This window comes from Pleurodeles waltl, chromosome 11 (genome assembly GCF_031143425.1).
Source record: "Pleurodeles waltl isolate 20211129_DDA chromosome 11, aPleWal1.hap1.20221129, whole genome shotgun sequence".
Lineage (NCBI taxonomy): Eukaryota > Metazoa > Chordata > Amphibia > Caudata > Salamandridae > Pleurodeles > Pleurodeles waltl.
The window spans coordinates 733859758-733882564 of record NC_090450.1 but is presented as its reverse complement, the minus strand read 5'-3'; the positions used below and the strand labels follow the sequence as shown (position 1 = coordinate 733882564).

General features: G+C 49.7%; 1 long non-coding RNA gene across 1 annotated transcript in view; it reads right to left on the bottom strand.

Annotated features, from left to right (window-relative positions):
- Positions 1 to 6334: 6334 nt before the first annotated feature.
- The window catches only part of LOC138266676 (uncharacterized), a 105884-nt gene continuing 89411 nt past the window's right edge, over positions 6335 to 22807 (bottom strand). The window contains exon 3 of the long non-coding RNA XR_011199612.1: positions 6335 to 6356. This is a non-coding gene — a long non-coding RNA (uncharacterized lncRNA). The remainder of the gene's footprint in view (positions 6357 to 22807) is intronic.

Sequence of the window (22807 nt, the reverse complement as noted above, 5' to 3'; positions counted from 1 at the left end):
TACACAAATGCACTATTTGGACATCTCCAACAAAATAATGTTGCAATCACAATATGCAATGAACTGTAGTGGTTGGAATGTAGAGATATTGACCAGCTGCTCACTCTTTTGCCCCATAGAATGTAACCGCTAAGGATGAATAGGCGATGGAGACATGCCCCGTGTACAGACCCATGGTGTACTTGGCAAAAATGGAGAACAGGCACATTATCCTCACCTATAGGCTGGAAAGGGCCACAATCACAGAGCTGTGTGCCCAATTAGAGCCTGACCTGATATCTGCTATCCGTCACCCCAGTGGGATTCCCCCCTCTTGTTCAAGTGCTATCAGTGCTCCATTTCCTGACAACTGGCTCCTTCCAAGTGGCAGTGGGCTTGGCAGCAGGAATGTCTCAGCCAATGTTCTCAATTGTACTGACCGGAGTGTTGTCTGCCCTGATTAGGCACATGCGCAGCTACATCGTTTTCCCCCAGGTGGAGGATTTGGCCACAGTGAAAGCTGACTTCTATTCAATGGGACATATCCCCAACATCATTGGGGCACTAAATGGAACACAAATTGCATTTGCCCCACCGCCCTGGCAAAATGAACAGGTGTTCAGAAATCTAAAGAGTTTTCACTCCATGAATGTCCAAATGGTGTGTCTGGCGGACCAGTACATCTCCCATGTCTATGTAAAGTATCCTGGGTCTGTGCATGATGCCTTTATCCTGAGGAATAGCAGCATCCCAAATGTTATGGCCCAACTCCAGAGGCACAGGGTGTGGCTAATAGGTGAGCCCTCGTTCCCACCCAGTGGATGTTGGTGTATGGGTATGGTATGGGCCCTAAGGGTGAGTGTGTGGCTAACAGTCGTCCTTCGATATTTGCAAGTGACTCTGGTTACCCCAACCTCTCATGGCTACTGACCCCTCTGAGGAACACCAGGACAAGGGCAGAGGAACGTTACAATGAGGCACATGGGCGAACAAGAAGGATTATAGAGAGGACCTTCGGCCTCCTGAAGGCCAGGTTTTGTTGCCTCCATCTAACAGGTGGATCACTGTGCTTCATCAAAGAAGGTCTGCCAGATCATCGTGGCATGCTGTATGTTGCACAACCTTGCCTTGCGTCACTAGGTGCCTTTTCTGCAGTAGGAGGAGGCTGGAGATTGCCGTGTGGCAGCAGTGGATCCTGTGGACAGTGAAGATGAGGAGGCAGAGGATGAGGATGAGGACAAGAGAAGTGCAATTATTTGTCAATACTTCCAATGAGACACAGGTAAGACAGTGTTAATACACATATAATTGACAGTTTGATGTGTGAAATGGTCACTGGCAGGCTGTGTATTCCTACTTCTATGCCCACTCACTGTGCCCTTTGGTATCTCTTTTTGTAGATGTTGGTGCTCCACTATTGCTCCTTGTGTGTTCAGTGCAGCCAACTACATGTCTTTCATCTGTAAACATAACTGTACAGTTGAATTGCAATGTTTGAACCTGGTTAAACAAGTACATTTTGAAAACATTTCACATACACCATAATTGTATTTTATCAAAGTGTGTTTATTGCAGTGCTCTGAAGAAGAGGGGGTAGTGCAATAGGCTGGAGTGATGATGGACGAAAGTCGAGGTTAGAGTCCAGTCTATTGTATCACAGTTGCATTGTCCAAGGTGGCATAGGAAGTGAAGCAATGGCAGTTCAAGGTGGACGGGGTGACAGAGTATGACACAAGGATAACAATCAGGAGAGGCCTATTTCCTGGCGGGAGTCTTGGCAATAGTCTCTGGCTTCTGTCTGGATCGCAGGGAACGTTTGCGGGGTGGTTCTCCTTCCGCAGGGGAGGGGTGCTGGTGGCCTGTTGGTCTTGTGGCAGAGCCTCCTGTCCACTAGTGGCAGCAGAGGTGGAGGGCTGCTCACTGGTTTGGCTATTGTAAGGGGCCCGGTGGTGTGCCACTGCCTCCCTCATACTGTTGGCCATGTCTGCCAGCAGCCCTGAAATGGAGACCAGGGTAGTGTTAATGTCCTTCAAGTCCTCCCTGATCCCCAGGTACTGTCCCTCCTGCAGCCGCATGTTCTCATGCAACTTGTCTAGCATCTGGCCCAGCATATCCTGGGAATGTAAGTATGCTCTCAGGATTGTGGCGAGTGCCTCCTAGAGGGTTGGTTCCATGGGCCTGTGCTTCCCCTGTCGCACAGCACTCCTCCCAGTGTCCCTGTTGTCCTGTGCCTCTGTCCACTGAACCATGTGCCCACTGCCACTGACCACAGGTCGCTGATTGTCCTGGGTTTGTGGGGTACCCTGGGGTCCCTGTAGCTGTGGACACACTGCTGATTGGCGTGTCCTGGGGACAGAGGTATGGGCCCGCTGGGTGGGTGCTGTGGTTGTGTTTCCTGAAGGGGGAGGCTCTGTGGTGGTGTGAGAGTGTGCCTGGGTAACAGACTGTCCGGAGGTCCCAGATGGGCCAAGTTGGTCATCCAGATCCAGGCGACCAGAGCTGCTGTCGTCACTGTGGGCCTCTTCTGTGGGAGGACTGGATGTTGCTAGCACCTCTTCGCTGGTGACTCTGGCTGGGTTACCAGTGGGAATGTAAATACAGTGTTATGTTTCTGTGTGTGACATATTGAGCATGGGTGTGTTGCCCTCTTTGGTTGGATTTGCCCTGTCAGCTTTTCCTTGTCTGAGTTGTTATGTGGTGGGCTAGGTGATTCTCTCTAGTGTGCCTGCTGTGGTGATCGGCGTCCATGCAGGTCTGTGAGGGGTGTCCATGCATTGGTGTTGCATGCAGGGCTTGGCATTGGGATGAGTGGGTTGTGATGGTGGGGTGTGTGGGAGGTGTTGGAGTGATGGGAGTGAGGGTGGGGGATGTGATGGCATGCAGGTAGAGGGGTGGTAGTAATAGGGAATTGACTTACCAGTGTCCAGTCCTCCTGCTACTCCTGCCAGGCCCTCAGGATGCATGATTACCAAGACTTGCTCCTCCCATGTTGTTTGTTCTGGGGGAGGAGGTGGGGGTTCACCGCCAGTTCTCTGTACAGCAAGCTGGTGTCTTGCTGCTATGGAACGTACCTTCCCCCGTAGGTCGTTCCACCTCTTCCTGATGTCATCCCTTGTTCTGGGGTGCTGTCTCACGGCGTTGACCCTGTCCACGATCCTCCACCATAGCTCCATCTTCCTAGCAATGGATATCTGCTGCAACTGTGATCCAAATAGCTGTGGCTCTACCCGGATGATTTCCTCCACCATGCCCCCTAGCTCCTCCTCAGAGAACCTGGGATGTCGTTGTGGTGCCATGAGTGTGGTGTGAGTGGTGTGGTTGAGGGTGTGTAGGGTGATGTGTTGGGGTGTGTGTTGTGAGGTGCGGGTGGTGTATAGGTGATGGTGGTATGTGGCTCTGGTTATTTGGGTGCTCTTGCTCTCTCTGTTGGCAATGGTTTGTAGTTGTAAAGGGTCTTGGATGTGTGTTTTATAGTGGTGTGGGTGTGGTGTGTGTATGGGTGTCCGGTGTGTGTTATATAAATTGACCAATGTGGTGTTTTTTTTTATGTGTGTGTATTTAGAATGCGGCGGTATGTGCCACCAATGGTTTACCGCCATTGAATGTCCGCTGCGGTGATTCGTGGGTCATAATGTTGTGGGCGTTGTTCTGTTGGCGTAACGGTGTGGGTTCGGATACCGCCAGTTTATCACTGACCTTTGGGCTGGCGGACTTGTGTGTGGCTGCATAGTGACGGATCGGTATGTGTGTGTCATAATATGGTTGGCGGATATCCACCGCCACCGCATGTTGACGGCAGTCGGCATGGCGGTAAGTGGAATTTACCGCCAATGTCATAATGAGGACCATAGTGTTGTTTCAGGCCTTTGGGCATTTTAAGACTATGTAGTTTATGGTGTCTATTTTGCACTATATATTGCTATTTGAATGTACCCAATATTCCCAACCTGACGACTGTGAAGTATTCAAGCATATGACTACACAAAAGATTTAGGGGGTCATTCCAACTTCGGCGGGTGGCGGAGGCCGCCCGCCAAAGTTCCCCCACCAGAAGACCGTACCGCGGTCAAATGACCGTGGCGGTCATTCTGACTTTCCCGCTGGGCGGGCGGGCGACCGCCAAAAGGCCGCCCGCCCGCCCGCCCAGCGGAAAAGACCCAGCAATGATGAAGCCGGCTCCGAATGGAGCCAGCGGAGTTGCTGGTGTGCAACGGGTGCAGTGGCACCCGTCACGATTTTCAGTGTCTGCTTTGCAGACACTGAAAATCTTAATGGGGCCCCACGACACCCGTTCCCGCCAGCCTCTTCCTGGCGGTGTAAACCGCCAGGAACAGGCTGGCGTGAAGGGGGTCGGAATCCCCATGGCGGCGCTGCTTGCAGCGCCGCCGTGGAGGATTCCCTGGGGCAGGAGAAAACCGGCGGGAAACCGCCGGTTTCCCTTTTCTGACCGAATTGCCCCAGAAGCACCGCCAGCCTGTTGGCGGTGCTTCCTCCGTCCCCGGCCGCCAGGGTCGGAATGAGGCCCTTAATGTTGGAGAAATAAAGTCTATTACCCAAAGACTATATAAAGGAGAATCCCCAGCCTAGGATGAAATAAATCCAGTTGAACCTTCAAAAGCATTTTGCAGCAAGCAATGTAGTATTACTGAGTTTACTAGTAGACTTGATGTTGCTGGGATTGTATGTGAAATGCTCCTTAACTAGCAGATAGGTATTATTTCTATTTGTGTTCAAGAGTATAATTCAGTGGCAGAAAAAAATGTAGAGCCATAACTTGCCCAGGGAACCATTCTGACAGGTGTTTAATCACCATAAAGTTTGTGAGAGCTTGCCCTGGCTGCTAGCAGCCATCAGTTGGAAGAGTGACTGTCAGAGCCTGTTCCAAGGAGGGAGCCTGCTACTGTATAGCAGACATAAGAAGTCAGCTGAGCAATTTGTGAACTCGTTGATGCAAATGGTCAATGCAGTGTCCTGACCGGCACAGGTGGGGCGAGTGACCGCAGCCAGCAGTGTAAGTTATGTGAGTGACCACAAACAGCAGTGCATGGGACTGAGTCACAGGACGGTGGTGACCTCAGATCAGGCTAATGCATAGATTCAAGTCTTAGGGCCTGATTTAGTTCTTGGTGGACAGTTACTCTATCACAACAGTGACGGATTTCCCATCTGCTGAAATATAAATCCCATTATTTCCTATGGGATTTATATTTCGGTGGACGGGATACTCCCCGTCCACCAAGAACTAAATCAGGCCCTTATTTTGGCAGCTGGGCTAGTCCATTTCGTGATCCAATGACAACAGATGTCATCTTTTAAAGCAAACATTAGCTACTGGGGTGAAAGTCAAAAACAGCACATCATAACCATCAAGAGGTTAACTCTAGGGGGTGCATCAAGTGGCAGAAAATAGAAGTAATGAGGCAACAAGAGAGCCCATGTGATCAGACGCTCACATGCATGCCAATATCACCCAGAGCACAGTAGTGGTGGAAATTATGTTTTATGTTCGGAAGCACCAGCAGTTGTAAGCATCAGATGTCATAGACTTATAATTCCTTTTTCATACATATTTTATCACAGTAGCTACTTGGACTCAAAAAAGTGAAATGATCTGTCTGTAGCAAAGGCAAAAAAGGTTGCAAACACACACAGATTGATACAAACAGAGAATTGTAGTTAGCACAGCACTGCCCCTCTGCAGCAGATGCCTGAAACTAACTGATATTTTAGCAGATGTTGACCTCATGAGTAATGAAGGCTGCCTTCCTTGACTATAATTTAGCATTTTGCATTGTTTTAAAAGGGTGCCCTATAGTTTACAAAGGGCTTTGTCAGTTAAAAAACAGGAGTCAGTTTTGGATGGAAAGAAAGGTTCTGAAACAAGTCCTTAGTAAATCTTTTTGATTAAAAAATATTTTTTCTAGAGGTTTTGGTAGTCTGAAATTGACAATGGGTGCTTTAAACCAGACTACACGAGTTACACCAAGTAAGATGGGGAAGCACTAATAACAGGTGCAGTGCTTTGAAATATAGCATCTTGCAAACAGTCGCCTATGTTATCCAAAGATGCGATTAGAGGCGAGGGAGTTGGTGTTCTAATTAGAGGTGATAAGAAACATGTAATGTGAGCAGTGAGAATAAACACAATTTTTGGTGACCTACGCATTGTGGTATCTAATACCAAGACAAGTAAGCAATGGGCATAGTGAGCAGCAAACAAAAAAAGCACTGAGCAAGTGCAGACGTTGGTGTCCTCACATTAAAGTGTTACTTGGACTAACACACCTAGGAAAAGGTCATGAGCCTTTACGTTACACTTACCCCTAATGCTTTGAAGGTCTGGATAGCACTGCTGGCAAAAGCTCTATTGACACACTCTAGGGAAAGAGGAGACACAAGGCACATGAAATTACTCGCATCAGCAGTCATGCTCAAAACACCCACCCCTTGTGGTTCAACCTACCATATAGAAGTACACATTTCATTACAAGAATGTGTATCTGCTCTCTCATCAAAATAATGCACTTGTTCTATGTCATGCCACAGGGAAACTCTTGCCATCTCATGACACAGCAAGAGCACTGTCATCACATGATAGAACAACTACAGGGAGTGCAGAATTATTAGGCAAGTTGTATTTTTGAGGATTAATTTTATTATTGAACAACAACCATGTTCTCAATGAACCCAAAAAACTCATTAATATCAAAGCTGAATATTTTTGGAAGTAGTTTTTAGTTTGTTTTTAGTTTTAGCTATGTTAGGGGGATATCTGTGTGTGCAGGTGACTATTACTGTGCATAATTATTAGGCAACTCAACAAAAAAAAATATATACCCATTTCAATTATTTATTATTACCAGTGAAACCAATATAACATCTCAACATTCACAAATATACATTTCTGACATTCAAAAACAAAACAAAAACAAATCAGTGACCAATATAGCCACCTTTCTTTGCAAGGACACTCAAAAGCCTGCCATCCATGGATTCTGTCAGTGTTTTGATCTGTTCACCATCAACATTGCGTGCAGCAGCAACCACAGCCTCCCAGATACTGTTCAGAGAGGTGTACTGTTTTCCCTCCTTGTAAATCTCACATTTGATGATGGACCACAGGTTCTCAATGGAGTTCAGATCAGGTGAACAAGGAGGCCATGTCATTAGATTTCCTTCTTTTATACCCTTTCTTGCCAGCCACGCTGTGGAGTACTTGGACGCGTGTGATGGAGCATTGTCCTGCATGAAAATCATGTTTTTCTTGAAGGATGCAGACTTCTTCCTGTACCACTGCTTGAAGAAGGTGTCTTCCAGGAACTGGCAGTAGGACTGGGAGTTGAGCTTGACTCCATCCTCAACCCGAAAAGGCCCCACAAGCTCATCTTTGATGATACCAGCCCAAACCAGTACTCCACCTCCACCTTGCTGGCGTCTGAGTCGGACTGGAGCTCTCTGCCCTTTACCAATCCAGCCACGGGCCCATCCATCTGGCCCATCAAGACTCACTCTCATTTCATCAGTCCATAAAACCTTAGATAAATCAGTCTTGAGATATTTCTTGGCCCAGTCTTGACGTTTCAGCTTGTGTGTCTTGTTCAGTGGTGGTCGTCTTTCAGACTTTCTTACCTTGGCCATGTCTCTGAGTATTGCACACCTTGTGCTTTTGGGCACTCCAGTGATGTTGCAGCTCTGAAATATGGCCAAACTGGTGGCAAGTGGCATCGTGGCAGCTGCACGCTTGACTTTTCTCAGTTCATGGGCAGTTATTTTGTGCCTTGGTTTTTCCACACGCTTCTTGCGACCCTGTTGACTATTTTGAATGAAACGCTTGATTGTTCGATGATCACGCTTCAGAAGCTTTGCAATTTTAAGAGTGCTGCATCCCTCTGCAAGATATCTCACTATTTTTGACTTTTCTGAGCCTGTCAAGTCCTTAATTTTGACCCATTTTGCCAAAGGAAAGGAAGTTGCCTAATAATTATGCACACCTGATATAGGGTGTTGATGTCATTAGACCACACCCCTTCTCATTACAGAGATGCACATCACCTAATATGCTTAATTGGTAGTAGGCTTTCGAGCCTATACAGCTTGGAGTAAGACAACATGCATAAAGAGGATGATGTGGTCAAAATACTCATTTGCCTAATAATTCTGCACTCCCTGTATGTCTTAGTGGAAATTTTGGTGTCCTGTTCTCCAATGACACAGGGTGACTGTTTTCAATGTTATGATTGTGACAGGATAATAGGCAGTGACTTTTGCCATTATCCCTACAAAAGGGTGACTTATTCCGTCTTATGACACATTAGAAATTACCAACACAATCACATTAGCGTTAACTAGTATCTGTATAGTGTGGGATGTTCACAAGGAATTCCAGGTAGGTGAGGTTCCTAGTGTGCTTAATTTTCAAAACAAAAAGAGAAGGACAGATTATTAGAATGGAGAAGAGGGCTGATGAACTGCAGATTGTCTAAGAGGAAAAGACAAGTGTGCGAAACTGCAGGAGGCCCCGAAAGTGTGCAATATATGCAAATGTGGGAAGCCAGTCAAATCTGCCATTTAGAGTATGATGAAAAGTTTGGGAAATCGCTAGCATGGAAACCAAAGGCTGACTTAACAAGGAATCAAACATTGGAAATAAAGAAGAATAAAACAGATACCTCATGGAGAACAAGGGATCTTGTTGATGAATTTGTATCGAGAAAGCAATAACCTGGATAGTGCGCGGTTGAGGCAGTGGTTAAGAGTACAAGTGAGTGTACTGAGTAGGGAATAGCAGCGTAGTCTAACACAGGAAATAACAACAGTGAAGACTGATATAGTACTAAAATATAGTAAGAAAAGTAAGACTCCAGGGCAAGATGTGATACTGATAGAGCTGTACATTACTCTGAAAGATGTAATTATCCCAATTTGAAAAGGTTTATTTAATTAAATCTTGGGAGGGAAGGTCCAATTACCTGCCACTTTGTATGAAGCAACCATTAGGTTGATTTTAAAACCTAATGAGTCCCCTGAAGAAGGCGAATCCTACAGACCAATCTCGTTTCTGAATAGCGATTACAAGATCTTTGCCACGATTTTGGTGAGGAGATTGGCTAAGGTAGGGAGTGGGTTGAAACATGAGGATCAGAAGGGTTTATGAAAGGGAGATTTATACATGAGCTAACACACACATTGGTGGGGGTAACAGATATAGCCACAACTTTTTCAGTGCCACCGGCAGTGGTAAAGCTGGATATCAGGTGAACTGGAGGTAAATGATAGGAGTTTTAGCATATATGGGGCTGGAAACAACTTTCTGCAGACTGATCCAGCTGATCTACAGCTCTCTTAAGGCAAGGATCTTGATAAATGGTGAGTAGACAAAGGAAGTAGATAGCCAAATAGGAACAAGGCAGGGTTGCCCTCTATTGCCGCTCCTGTTTCACCTGTACATTGAACTGTTGAGGAAGAGTCTTCGCTTAAATAGAAAGATAGTCCATTTTTCTTGGAATGGGTTTGTGAAAAAAAGTTGCGCTATATGCAGAAGATCTCATGATCTATACATCAAATATTAATGATGCAATCCAAGAAATTCAGGAGGAAGTCAAGGGTTTTGGAGCATTTTAAGTGTATCAATCCAATGTGGACAAAACCGAAGTATTGATGCTGAACTGTGCATGGAAAGAGGGAGAAAGCAAAGTTGGTCTCAGAGATTTGGGAGTCTGTGCAAAGGGACAGGAGTGAGATGACAAAGGTTAATTTGAAGAAGGTCAACAAAGAATGTAACGGATTAATAACAAAGTGGTGCCATCTACCATTGTGTATATATACATATATATATATACACACATATATATATATGTGTGTCTATATATGGGCATATTAATTTAATGAAAATGTTGATCCTCCCAAAATGTAACTTTCTGTTTGATAATATATCTAGGAAGCTGGCTCTGTATATACCATATCAAAATGAGATATAGGTGGTCATTACAACCCTGGCGGACGGTGTTAAAGATGCGGTAATAACGCAAACAGTCAGACGGACAAAAAAAGGGAATTATGACCCTGGCGGAAACCGCCAACAAAGACAGCCACTTTAACACTTCGCCCGCCACGGCGGTACAGACAAGCAGCGCGGCGGACACCGCCAACAGACAGGCGGGAGGCAATGTACCGCCCACAGTATCACAACAGACCAATCCGCCACCTCTTCTGGGGCGGATTCACCGTGGATAAAAACACGGCGGAAACAGCTTTTGCTATGGGAAAACGCTCACCTTAACATATCCCACGAGGAACGACGACTCCATGGACCCCGAACTCCATATACTACCTGCCCTTGTCTTTCTGCTCCTTCACGACCAACAGCGACGTAGGCACAGAAGATACCGATGAGTACAGCACCTACGACACGGGGAGGGGGAGGCAAAAGTTAGGGGGACACCCACCAAACACCCCCACCCTCGCATATTACAACATACACACCAATGCAGTCACAAACATCACAGTAACAACCCACAATTCCTCCGGAAGAATGCAGAGACAATGCGAATTTCGGTCAAACTTTGTAATGTGCCAATATACATGTCATACAAAAATAAACAAATATATGTATACTAAAATCACTCTTATTTACATATATACAATCCGCGAAGTAGTGCAGATATGTACACAACAATGTCCGTGCACAAACAGTCCAAAAAATGCATGGGCGAGGCCCACAATAGATACCTGACCAAAATCGGAGAGAACACTGCAGGGGCATCAGATAGAAACACTACAGGCACCTCAGGGGGAAGGGAAGGGGGGGCACCTCAGCCACAGAAACGCAAAGCCAGATCCACGACGGGGCTCCATGCCCATTGATGTATCCTGGGGAGTGCAAAGCCACAGTCTCTCAAGTCTATATAGTGGGTGGGTTGCCCACTGTTACATCCTGGGGAGTGCAAAGCCACAGTCTCTCAAGTCCATACAGTGGGTGGTTTGCCCACTGTTACATCCTGGGGAGTGCAAAGCCACAGTCTCTCAGTTGATGCAGATCCATACTGATACTGGGGGGGTGACTGGTGCCCAGACTGGATGAGTCTACCCGTGAATGGTAGTGTGCTGTCACTGTCCCAGCTGCACATGGGATAAGGATGCCTGAAGTGGTGGGCCATTCATTCCTACCCGGTGCATTGCCCTCTTCAGCGGTGCTTTGACATGGCGGTCTTTGCCCTCTTCAGCAGTGCTTTGACATGGCGGTCTTTGCCCTCTTCAGCGGTGCTATGACATGGCGGTCTTTGCCCTCTTCAGCGGTGCTATGACATGGCGTTTCAGGACTGTTCAGCGGTGCTTTGACATGGCGGTCTTTGCCCTCCTCAGCGGTGCTTTGACATGGCGGTCTTTGCCCTCTTCAGCGGTGCTATGACATGGCGTTTCAGGACTGTTCAGCGGTGCTTTGACATGGCGGTCTTTGCCCTCTTCAGCAGTGCTATGACATGACGTTTCAGGACTGTTCAGCGGTGCTTTGACATGGCGGTCTTTGCCCTCTTCAGCGGTGCTTTGACATGGCGGTCTTTGCCCTCTTCAGCGGTGCTATGACATGGCGTTTCAGGACTGTTCAGCAGTGCTTTGACATGGCGGTCTTTGCCCTCTTCAGCGGTGCTATGACATGGCGTTTCAGGACTGTTCAGCGGTGCTTTGACATGGCGGTCTTTGCCCTCTTCAGCGGTGCTTTGACATGGCGTTTCAGGACTGTTCAGCGGTGCTTTGACATGGCGGTCTTTGCCCTCTTCAGCGGTGCTTTGACATGGCGGTCTTTGCCCTCTTCAGCGGTGCTATGACATGGCGTTTCAGGACTGTTCAGCGGTGCTTTGACATGGCGGTCTTTGCCCTCTTCAGCGGTGCTTTGACATGGCGGTCTTTGCCCTCTTCAGCGGTGCTTTGACATGGCGGTCTTTGCCCTCTTCAGCGGTGCTATGACATGGCGGTTCTGATACGGACATTGGTGTGTGGCATGACGATTTCCACACTGGACATTGGTGTGTGGCATGACGTTCCATCATTGCCCAGCGGGGCTGTGGCATCCTGGCCCCTCCTGGCCTGTGACTCCGGCGGTGGTCTCTGGACCAGGTACGATACTTGAGCCCTCCTGGGCTGTGACTCCGGCGGTGGTCTCTGGACCAGTTACGATACTTGAGCCCTCCTGGGCTGTGACTCCGGCAGTGGTCTCTGGACCAGTGACGATACTTGAGCCCTCCTGGGCTGTGACTCCGGCGGTGGTCTCTGGACCAGTGACGATACTTGAGCCCTCCTGGGCTGTGACTCCGGCGGTGGTCTCTGGACCAGTGTCGATACTTGAGCCCTCCTGGGCTGTGACTCCGGCGGTGGTCTCTGGACCAGTGACGATACTTGAGCCCTCCTGGGCTGTGACTCCGGCGGTGGTCTCTGGACCAGAGACGATACTTGAGCCCTCCTGGGCTGTGACTCCGGCGGTGGTCTCTGGACCAGTGTCGATACTTGAGCCCTCCTGGGCTGTGACTCCGGCGGTGGTCTCTGGACCAGTGACGATACTTGAGCCCTCCTGGGCTGTGACTCCGGCGGTGGTCTCTGGACCAGTGTCGATACTTGAGCCCTCCTGGGCTGTGACTCTGGCGGTGGTCTCTGGACCAGTGACGACGGTGCTGGTGGTTGTGTCTGGACCGCCGGAAATGATGGCGCACTTCTCCGCCGTGACACTCACAACAGGCTGGGCAGACTTCCTTTGGACCTTCCCCACCTTATTTGGAGTTACAGCTGACTCACCAATCGCCTTCGATCCCATTTCACTTTTTGTCCCACCAGGAGTCTTGCCACGGTCCCGTCGTCCACTTTCCAATTTCGGAGCCTTTACAGGGGGTGGGGTGCCTGTGCCTTGGCTCTGGGTCCTAATGCCTGCCCTGGTGGACGGTGCACTCCAAAAACCTTGAACAGTCACCACTGGTCCTGGAGGCTTTTTGGCTGAGGCGCTACGACGGGACTGATGAATTGGAGGGGGGGGGAGGGGAGGGGGTTTCGAGGGGGGGGGCAAAAAGGTCAATTTGACAGAGGGACAGTTTCTGACGAACACTGGGATGGATAGCTGGAGGGGGTCTGGGAGTGGAGGAAGAGGAGGTGGTTGTAGGAGGTGTCACTTTAGGTGTTTTGGGTGCAGGTGCAGGTACTGGAGGCTGTCGTGAGGTGGATGGATGTTGGGTGAGTGATTACCGGCGTTTGGGTACTTTGGGAGGTGGCGTCACAGACACACTGGGAGAGGACACAGGGGATGTGTAAATGGCAGTGGAGGTGGTGAGTGCAGGTGAGCGGCGTGTGGTGCTGGGTGTCCTGGTGCGAGTCCTACTGCCTGTAGATGTGGTGCATGCAGGTGTGTGTGTAGACGAGACTGGGAGGGAGGACGGAGAAGAGGAGGAGGGGGACACAGTGGAGACAGTGGATGTTGCAGTGTCTGTATGGGTGTGATGCTTATGTGAGTGCTTGTGGTATGTGTGGTGCCTATGTTTGCTTGAGCTACTTGGGTGTGTTGACTTGTCTGCATGCTGGTCTGTAGGTGTGCTTGGGATGCGCTGAGATACAGGGCATTGGGTCTGGGTGGAGGAAGTTGGAGGGGGGAGGCTGGACACAGGGACAATTGCTGCCATCAGTGCTGAGGCCAGAGATTGCAGGGTTCGCTGAAGGGCAGCCTGACCAGAATGAATGCCCTCCAGGAATGCATTACCGAATTGCAACTCCCTTTCTACACCCTGGATGGCATTCACAATGGTAGACTGCCCAACAGTGAGTGACCTGAGGAGGTCAATGGCCTCCTCACTGAGGGCAGCAGGGGTGACTGGGGCAGGGCCTGAGGTGCCAGAGGCGAAGGTGATGCCCATCCTCCTGGGTGAGCGGGCACGGGGCGAACGCTGCGGGGCTGCTGGGAGGGCGGTGCTGGTAGGGGGGGTGGCGGCTGTACCTGTAGAAGTGGGGCACACAGATGGCGCCGCCACCACAGGGGACCTCACATCGGCGGACGAGTCTGTGTCGCTGGTTGGTGATCCGGTGGCCGACGTGAAGCTCCCCTCGCCCTCCGTCCCACTGGTGTATTCAGAGTCTGTGGTGTGGCCCTCCATGGCCATGTGGGATGCAGCTCCCTCGTGCTCCGGTGCCACTGTACCTCCGCCTGTTGATGCTGATGTACAAACAGACAGGGAGAGCAGGAAAAGGGGGGTAGACAGAAGAAAGAGAGTTTTATTACATGGCATACCGCTACCGTTGGCGGACAAGACAGACGCAGCAGCCCCATGCACAACGCCATGCTCCTGCCCTCTGCACATGCAATTTCATGGATATGGGCTACATGGCAATGCTGGAAATCTGCGCACATGGATGCCACAGGGCAACTATACCTCAACTTGCTAGTTTTCTGAGGTGGGGTAGAGTGCCACATGGCCTACATTACGGAGGGGCCTTGCCTAACTAACTCACCCTGGCCTATGGACACCCACAGCCCACCTCCCCCACCCACACACCGTCACTGCACGCAAAGTCCGCAGAATGGGTTTGCACTCACCCCCTTGTGTCTGCTGTGATGACCTTAAGCGCCCATCCAACTCCGGGTAGGCCACTGCCAGGATCCGGAACATCAGGGGGGTCATGTTACGACGGGCACCCCTCCCACGTTGGGAGACCATCCCCAGCTGAGCCTACGCCATCTTCTTGCTGCAGCGGCGAATGTCCTCCCATCTCTTCCAGCAGTGGGTGCCCAGTCTCTGGTGGGCCCCCAGGGTCCGGACGTCCTTGGCGATGGCATGCCAAATGTCCCTCTTCTGGTGGGCGCTGACCTACATGATATGCACAAGGGAAGAGGAACAGTCATTACCAATTGCACCATCAATGTGTGTGGCCCCCTCCATACTCTGACCATGTGGCCCATTTATTCCCATGCTTTACTGTAGTATGACTTCTACCCCCTTCCCTCTTCCACCCAGCCCTCTCCTCCCAGGCCTAGCCCCTACAACGTGCTCCCTGTGTACTAACCTGTTGGTCTGGAGGACCGTAGAGTAGCGTGTACTGGGGGAGGACCTCATCCACAAGTTTCTCCAACTCCTCCGATGTGAAGGCAGGGGCCCTTTCCCCAGACGCAGCAGCCATTGTCGCTTCCAGACCGAGGTCACAGCAGCAATAGCAGTGTAGGTCCTCTCCTGTCGAAGGTCAGGTATCTAGTGATTGAAGAGATAGAAAATGGCGGTGACGTCCGCGGCGGGGCGCATCATCACCGCCGGCGCACCTGTTCATTGGCTCCTGTGACCCATAGGGTCCATTGTTAACCAATGCAGTATTGCGCCGCGCTCTACGACCGCCTACCGCGACGGTGTGCAACGCCAGCGCTGTTACCCCACAATCCCATTGTCCCAGTTTAGAGGTCAGGCAGCCGCCATTTCAGGGGCCCACATGGATTCATTTTCAAATGCGTCACACATACTGAGGCCTACACTCAACACACATACAGGAAGGGTTTATTGTCTGGGGTAGTCTTGTGTGTGACTGTGGGTACATACCTGGAAGAATAGTGACTGTTTCTTCGCTGTTGTCCTTCGTAGGCACCGTCAGCTGGGACATATGAGAAGATGGCGGAATCCGCCGGTGTACCGACCGCTGGTGGACCTGTTGACAATGGAGGAGCGACATTTAATAGTGACCTACAGGTTTGACCGTGCCACAATCCAGGAACTGTGTACCCAGTTGGAGCCAGAGCTGATGTCACCAATCCGCCATCCGACTGGAATCCCCACTGATGATGTCAGTGCTCCATTTCCTTGCAAGTGGGTCATTTCAAACAACAGTGGTCATGGCATCAGGGATGTCCCAGCCTATGTTTTCAAACGTGCTGTCCAGAGTGTTGTCTGCCCTGCTGAAACACGTAAGGAGATACATCATTTTCCCTGAGGTGGAGGATTTACCTACAGTTAAAGGTGACTTCTATGCCCTTGGACATATCCCGAACGTCATAGGTGCCATTGATGGGACCCATGTAGCTCTGGTCCCCCCCGCAGGAGTGAACAGGTGTACAGGAACAGGAAGAGTTATCATTCGATGAATGTCCAGATGATCTGTTTGGCAGACCAGTACATCTCGCAGGTAAATGCTATGTTCCCTGGCTCTGTGCATGACGCCTACATCCTGCGCAACAGCAGCATCCCTGATATGATGGGTCAACTCCAGAGGCACCGTGTATGGCTATTGGGGGACTCTGGTTACCCCAACCTGTCATGGCTCTTGACCCCAGTGAGGAATCCCAGGACCAGGGCAGAGGAACGGTACAATGAGGCCCATGGGCGGACTAGGAGGGTTATCGAGCGCACCTACGGCCTTCTTAAGGCCAGGTTCAGGTGCCTCCATATGACAGGTGGATCCTTATTACTCACCGAAGAAGGTGTGCGACATCATCATCGCCTGCTCCATGCTCCATAACTTGGCATTGCGACGCCAGGTGCCTTTTCTGCAGGAGGATGATCCAGATGACGGTGTTGTAGCAGCTGTGGAGCCTGTGGACAGTGATGAGGATGAAGCTGAGGAAGACGAAAACGACAACAGGGAGTCAGTCATACAGCAATATTTCCAGTGACACACAGGTGAGAACTTTTTCTTTTTTACCATTACATTGACTTTCACACATCTACCTCTATCCTGTACCTCCATTTCACTCACTATTTGTTAACTGAGTTGTCCCCTTCCATTTCAGTTTCACAAATGTGGTAACCTACGTGTCAACTGTTTGCATCCTTGAAGGACTTGTGATGTGTGACATAGGTATGTTAGCCTTCCAATGGGTAACCCATCAGGAAACTGTAATTGATAATACAGATTTACAAATCATAGACTGACTCCATTTTTTTAGGGTGTTTCAAGGGTGTTTATTTAAGTTCAAAAAAATGAAGGGGGGTTGTAAAATGGTGATGGGTGATGGTGGAGGAATGTCCATGGCAGAGTTCAGTCTATTAGTCTCACAGGTACATTGCACATCTGGGCATTGGAAGTGGAGCTGGGGTAGTTCCGATTTGGGCAGGGTAACAAAGTGGGACAGTGGGAGGACAATCAGGGTGGTCTTATTTCCTGGCGGGGGTCTTGCCATCTTGCTCTGTCCTGTTCCGGGATCTCAGGGCCCGCTTGCATGGTGGTTGTCCATCTGCAGGGGGTGGGGGGCTGTTGTGGTGGTCCTGTGGCGGGGCGTCCTGCCCACTAGCGCCAGTGGAGGTGGTGGGCAGTTCGTCGTCCTGGCTAGTGTCAGGGGCCCCTTGGAGTGCCACGGTGTCCCTCAAGGTCTTTTGAATGTCCGTCAGCACCCCTACGATGGTGACCAGGGCGGAGCCGATGGTCCTGAGCTCCTCCCTGAACCCCAAATATTGTTCCTCCTGCAGACGCAGGGTCTCCTGCAACTTGTCCAGGACCGTGGCCATCGTCTCCTGGGAGTGGTGGTATGCTCCCATGATGGAGGAAAGGGCCTCGTTGAGAGTGGGTTCCCTTGGCCTGTCCTCCCTCTGTCGCACAGCAGCCCTCCTATGTTCCTGGGCCTCCGTCCCCTGGACCGTGTGCCCACTACCACTGCCCCCAAGTCCCTGTTGTTGTTGGGGTGGTGGGTTAGCCTGGGTGCCCTGTAGTGGTGGACACACCGCTGATTGACCTGTCCTGGGTAGGGAGGTTTGGGCCCGCTGGGTGGGTGCTGTGCTGGTGTTACCAGAGGGTGGAAGCTCGGTGTTGGGCTGTGGCTGGGCAAGGGGAACGGACTGTCCCGAGGCCCACGATGGTCCGGGCTGGTCATCAAGATCCAGTGGGGCAGAGCTGCTGTCGTCACTGTGGGCCTCTTCTGGGGGTGGAGTGGTGTTGTCTGGACCCTCTGGTGTGGTGACGTTCCTTCGGGTTCCTGAGGGGTATAAGTACATGATTATTGCATGTGTGTGTTTCATGGTGTGCAATGGTTGGGTGTGCGTGAACCACAGTGCTGGCATTCCTGTGGGGGGGCTTGTGTGGTGATGGTTGGGGGGTGTTCTGGGTCTGTGCAGTGGGCATGCTTTGGTGATGGGTGTCCATGCTTAGTTATGTCATGCAGGTCTTGGGGTTGGGATGGGTGGTTGGTGTCATGGGTAGATAGGTGAGGATTTGGGGTGATAGGGGAGGGTGTGATGGTGGGGGTGTGTGATATCATGCAGGTAGGGTGGGGGTTATGATAGTTAAGATTTGACTTACCAGTGTCCGTCCCTCCAACGACTCCTCCGAGGCCCTCAGGATGCAAGATGGACAAGACTTGCTCCTCCCATGTTGTTAGTTGAGGGGGAGGAGGTGGTGGTCCGCCGCCAGTCCGCTGTACCGCGATGTGGTGCCTGGATACCGTTGAACGCACCTTCCCCCGTAGGTCGTTCCACCTCTTCCTGATGTCCTCCCTATTTCTTGGGTGCTGTCCTACAGCGTTGACCCTGTCCACTATTTTTTGCCGTAGCTCCATCTTCCTGGCTATTGATGTGTGCTGTACCTGTGAGCCAAATAGCTGTGGCTCTACCCGGATGATTTCCTCCACCATGACCTTGAGCTCCTCCTCGGAGAAGCGGGGGTGTCTTTGGCGTGACATGGGGTGGTGTGTGTGATGTGTGGGGTGGTGTATGTGTTGATGAGTGTGGTGAGTGTAGTGGTATGTGGTGTTTTGTGCGTGGATGTTGTGTGGGTGATGGTGTGGTGTACCTCTGTGTGGTGGGGTTGTCTATTGCTGTGCTCTCTCTGTCGCCTTCAACTCAAAATTGTGGTCGTAGGGGTTTGTGGGTGATGTGGGTGTGCGTTTTATATTGTGTTGGGTGTGTGGGAGTGTTGTTTGTATGTGTATCAGGTGTGTGTATTTTGAATTGTCCAATGTGGCGGTGTTTTGGAGATGTGTGTGTATTTTGAGCGCGGCGGTGTGTACCGCCAATGGAATACCTCGGTTGAAAGACCGCCGCGTGGATTCGTGTGTCATAATAGCATGGGCGTGTTTCTGTTGGCGTGGAGGTGGAGGATTTGTTTCCACATGTTTATCGCTGACCTTTGGTGTGGCGGTATTGTGTGGGTATCTGAATTTCGGCGGATTCCGTGATGTCTGTCATAATAGCTGTGGCGGTCTACTGCGGCCGCGGCGGTGTATTGGCGGTCTTCGGCACGGCGGTAAGCACCTTATACCGCCAGGGTCGTAATGACCCCCAAAGTGTGCACAGAGTCCAGGGGTTCCCCAGAGGCTTAACAGAGGCTAAAGCAGGGGTGTGGAATTTATTAAAATATCTACTTGTCCAGTGGACAGGTTGCTTCTCAAATCTACTTGTCCTGTAAAAAGATCTACTTGTCCCTTTGGTGCCATGTAGTGTGGCGACAAATTATGGCAGCAATCTCATTATGTAAGTGCTCTGATAATAGCCTCTCTGATTATGCCAGGGCTACTACCATAGTAGGGCTTAAATACTTGCAGTTTCAATCCCTACTGTAACAATTTCCTTATTTTGCCACCTTTCTGCAGATCTGCATACTGGGGCTGGAGGAAGCAGTAAGCAATAGTTCTAGGGCTGGAATGCCTTTGAGTCTGCAAACCTACTAACCTGCATGTTTTAAAGATTTTTACCAGCTTCTCTCTAATATTTTCCCATAATAAGAAAGGTTGGACATTTACTCCTGACAATAGCAGAATTAGAACTTCTTCCAGGGTTGGGAAGAAAGTAGCTGGAGGGAAAATGAACTTGCAAATGCTCAATAGATTTTTACATGAGCAAATCTACACATCGTATTTACCCATGCTAAAATACAGTTCACAAATATTTTATAGGGTACAACATATACCATGGGTGCACTTTTGTGACTTTCTTTAAGAATTTGGGGCCACATGTAGGTAGGTTCAGATTTGCGACCTGCAAATTGCGAGTCGCAAATCCGAATGTAGGATGGTGTCCCTGACACCATCTGTGATTCGCAAGGGCTTCGCAAATGCCCACCTCATGAATAATCATGAGGTGGGTCGAAATTTGCGACCCCCTCGCGAATGGCGGCCCTCACAGGGATGGTGGCCTGCTAGAGACAGCAGACCACCATGTCTGTGACTGCTTTTCAAAAAAGCAGTTTTTTTTTTGTAATGCAGCCCGTTTTCCTTAAAGGAAAACGAGATGCATAACAAAAATGAAAAATGAAACGTTTTCGTTTTATTTTTTCAGAGCAGACAGTGGTCCACAGGACCACTGCCTGCTCTGAAAAAATGTTTACAGTGACATTCACAATGGGGAAGGGGTCCCCTGCGGATCCCTTCCCTTTTGCGAAAGTGTTAGCACCCATTTGAAATGGGTGCAAACTGCGATTGGTTTGCACCCGCGTTCGCGGTCACAAAACAATCCTACATTGCACTGCGAGTCGCAATTAGGAAGGGAACACCCCTTACTAATTGCGAGTCGCAAACCCGTTTTGCGATTCGGTAACCAGGTTACCGAATCGCAAAACTGGGTTTGTGCATCGCAGTGTGCTTCTTGCATGTCGCAAACAGCGAAAGTCGCTGTTTGCGACATGCAAAAAGCTACCTACATGTGGGACTTGGTCCCTAATTAGGTCTGGTGTTAACAAAGACATTTTGTTTTTATTAAACTTCTATTTCTCTCTCTTTCGGCCGGCTTTACTGTGAGTGATCGCATTCTGCTCTTCCACAAGGAGCATATTGCCACACAAAGTAGTTTTGTTCAGTGTCAGGAACTACAGTGGCAATCAGTGACGTAACTAAACTGGAGGGTGCCCCTTTGTAAAGAACATGGAGGAGCCCCCTCTCCAGACTCACTCAGGGCAGGTGCTGTGCTGAGGGGGCCCCCTGGAGGGCGGCTGCGGGGCCTTTGTTATGCCGCTGGTGTGCTTTTAGAGAGTTCAAAAACTTTTTGGGGGGGGTTTGCCAGTGTTTGTTACAATGTTGAGGGCCTGGTAGCTCCCACAACAATAAAGTGTTACAAAAGCCATGTCAAAACAAGACACACATTGATGAAACTAAAAGACTTATAAAAATATGTCAGATCAGTTGGCTTTGTCAGTGTTTGTTTATTTTCATGCTTCCCATAATCGTGTTGAAAATGGTTACACTGATTTTCCATTAGAAATATTTTTGGGAAATACTAGCATGCATCAACACATTTTACTAAATGACACTTCATTTGCATATAATCAGAGAGCATTCTGGGAGCATTAAACTTAGCCTCATAGCCTAAACTTTTCAAATATGTGTATACACGTTTTTTTTTTTTTTGTAATGGAACCAACGTCAGTAGTGAAGTGTGACCTTAAAACATTTATTTACAGCACTCACCCTAATAATGAAGACTTTCAAATAATGAACCATAAATACAAGTTGGAACAGCATTATCTTTTGGAAACACATTAACTCAACTGCAGAGAGTTCCACTCTCTGTAATCAGGCAGCCAAAGGGTTTGTGCTGCAGGGGGTTGGGCCTACTTGTCCCAAGGACAAAGTAAACATAAAAACTTGTAGCCCTTGACCCCAAACAGGATGTCCCGGGCGTCGGGCGATAGGAATTCCACATCCCTGTAAAGTAGAAAATACTAATGCTCTCTTTTGTGGTAGTGTGGTCGAGCAGTTAGCCTTATCACAGGGTAGTGAAAAGCATTTGTTGTACACACAGACAACAGAAGAAGCACACACTCAAAAACTTATCTCCAGACCAACCAACTTTTTTTTATAGCAAAAATGTATTTTCTTAATTTATTTTTAGAACCAAAAAAATTCAAGTTGCAGGTAAGTACTTCAAGAGATTCGTATTTCACACATGTATCAACAGTACTTTGTTTCAAATCGTAAGTTATACAGTTTTTCAGATATTGAAAATAATTTGTTTTAAAAATGGACAATGCAATTTTGCAGCAAAGTACAACACTTACAGTTTCAGTCTCTGGGTTTTAGGAAGTCCACCAGTTGGGGTTCAAGTCAACCCCAAACACCCACAACCAGCAACATGGGGCCGGCCGGGTGCAGAGGTCTAAGATGAGCAAATTTAAAGTGGCCTCCTATGGAGACAGGGGGTACTCGGAATCAGGTCTGCCTGGAGGTATGTACCCGCGACTCGAGGGCAGACCAGAGGAGATTAGAGGAGCACTGAAGGGGCCACAAGTAGGCACCAAACACACACACTCAGCAGCGCAGGGGTGGCCGGGTTCAAACAGTATTTTGGGGTTTCAATGCTGGTCAAAGAGAGGACCCCGGGGTCACTCAGAGGCTGCAGGCGAGGTTCAGCGGGGCGTCTCGGGCACACCACCGGTTGGACAGGAAGGAGGGCTGCCTGCTGAACGTGGCGGCACCAGGTGTCGGTTCCAAGACTTGGGGGCTGCGGGTGCAGTGGGTCTTTTGATGTCCGATATCTTCGTCCGGAGCTTTTGTGGTCAGGGGGATCCTCGGGATTCCCTCTGCAGGCATTGTTGTGGAGAGGTCAACCCAGGGTGGCCACTTGCTCGGAATCGCCTGGGGATCCTCTCTAGCTGGTTGGACCATCTGAACACGGGCCGTGGGCGTCGGGTGCAGAGTGGTTAGGACTCATGCATTCAGAGTGAGATGGGAGTCCTTAGTTTTTGGTTTCTTCTTGTACAGGGTAGTCCACAGGAGTCTTTGGTCCTTTTGGGTGCGGGGTAGTCCTCTGGAGCTTGGCAGAGGTCGCTGGTCCCCGCTGGATGTATCGCTGTTCATTTGCAGGTTCTTAGAAGCAGGAGACAGGCCAGTAGGGCTGGGGCCAAATCAGTTGTTGTCTTCCTTCTTCTCTGCTGGGGCTTTCAACTTGGCGGTCCTCCTTCT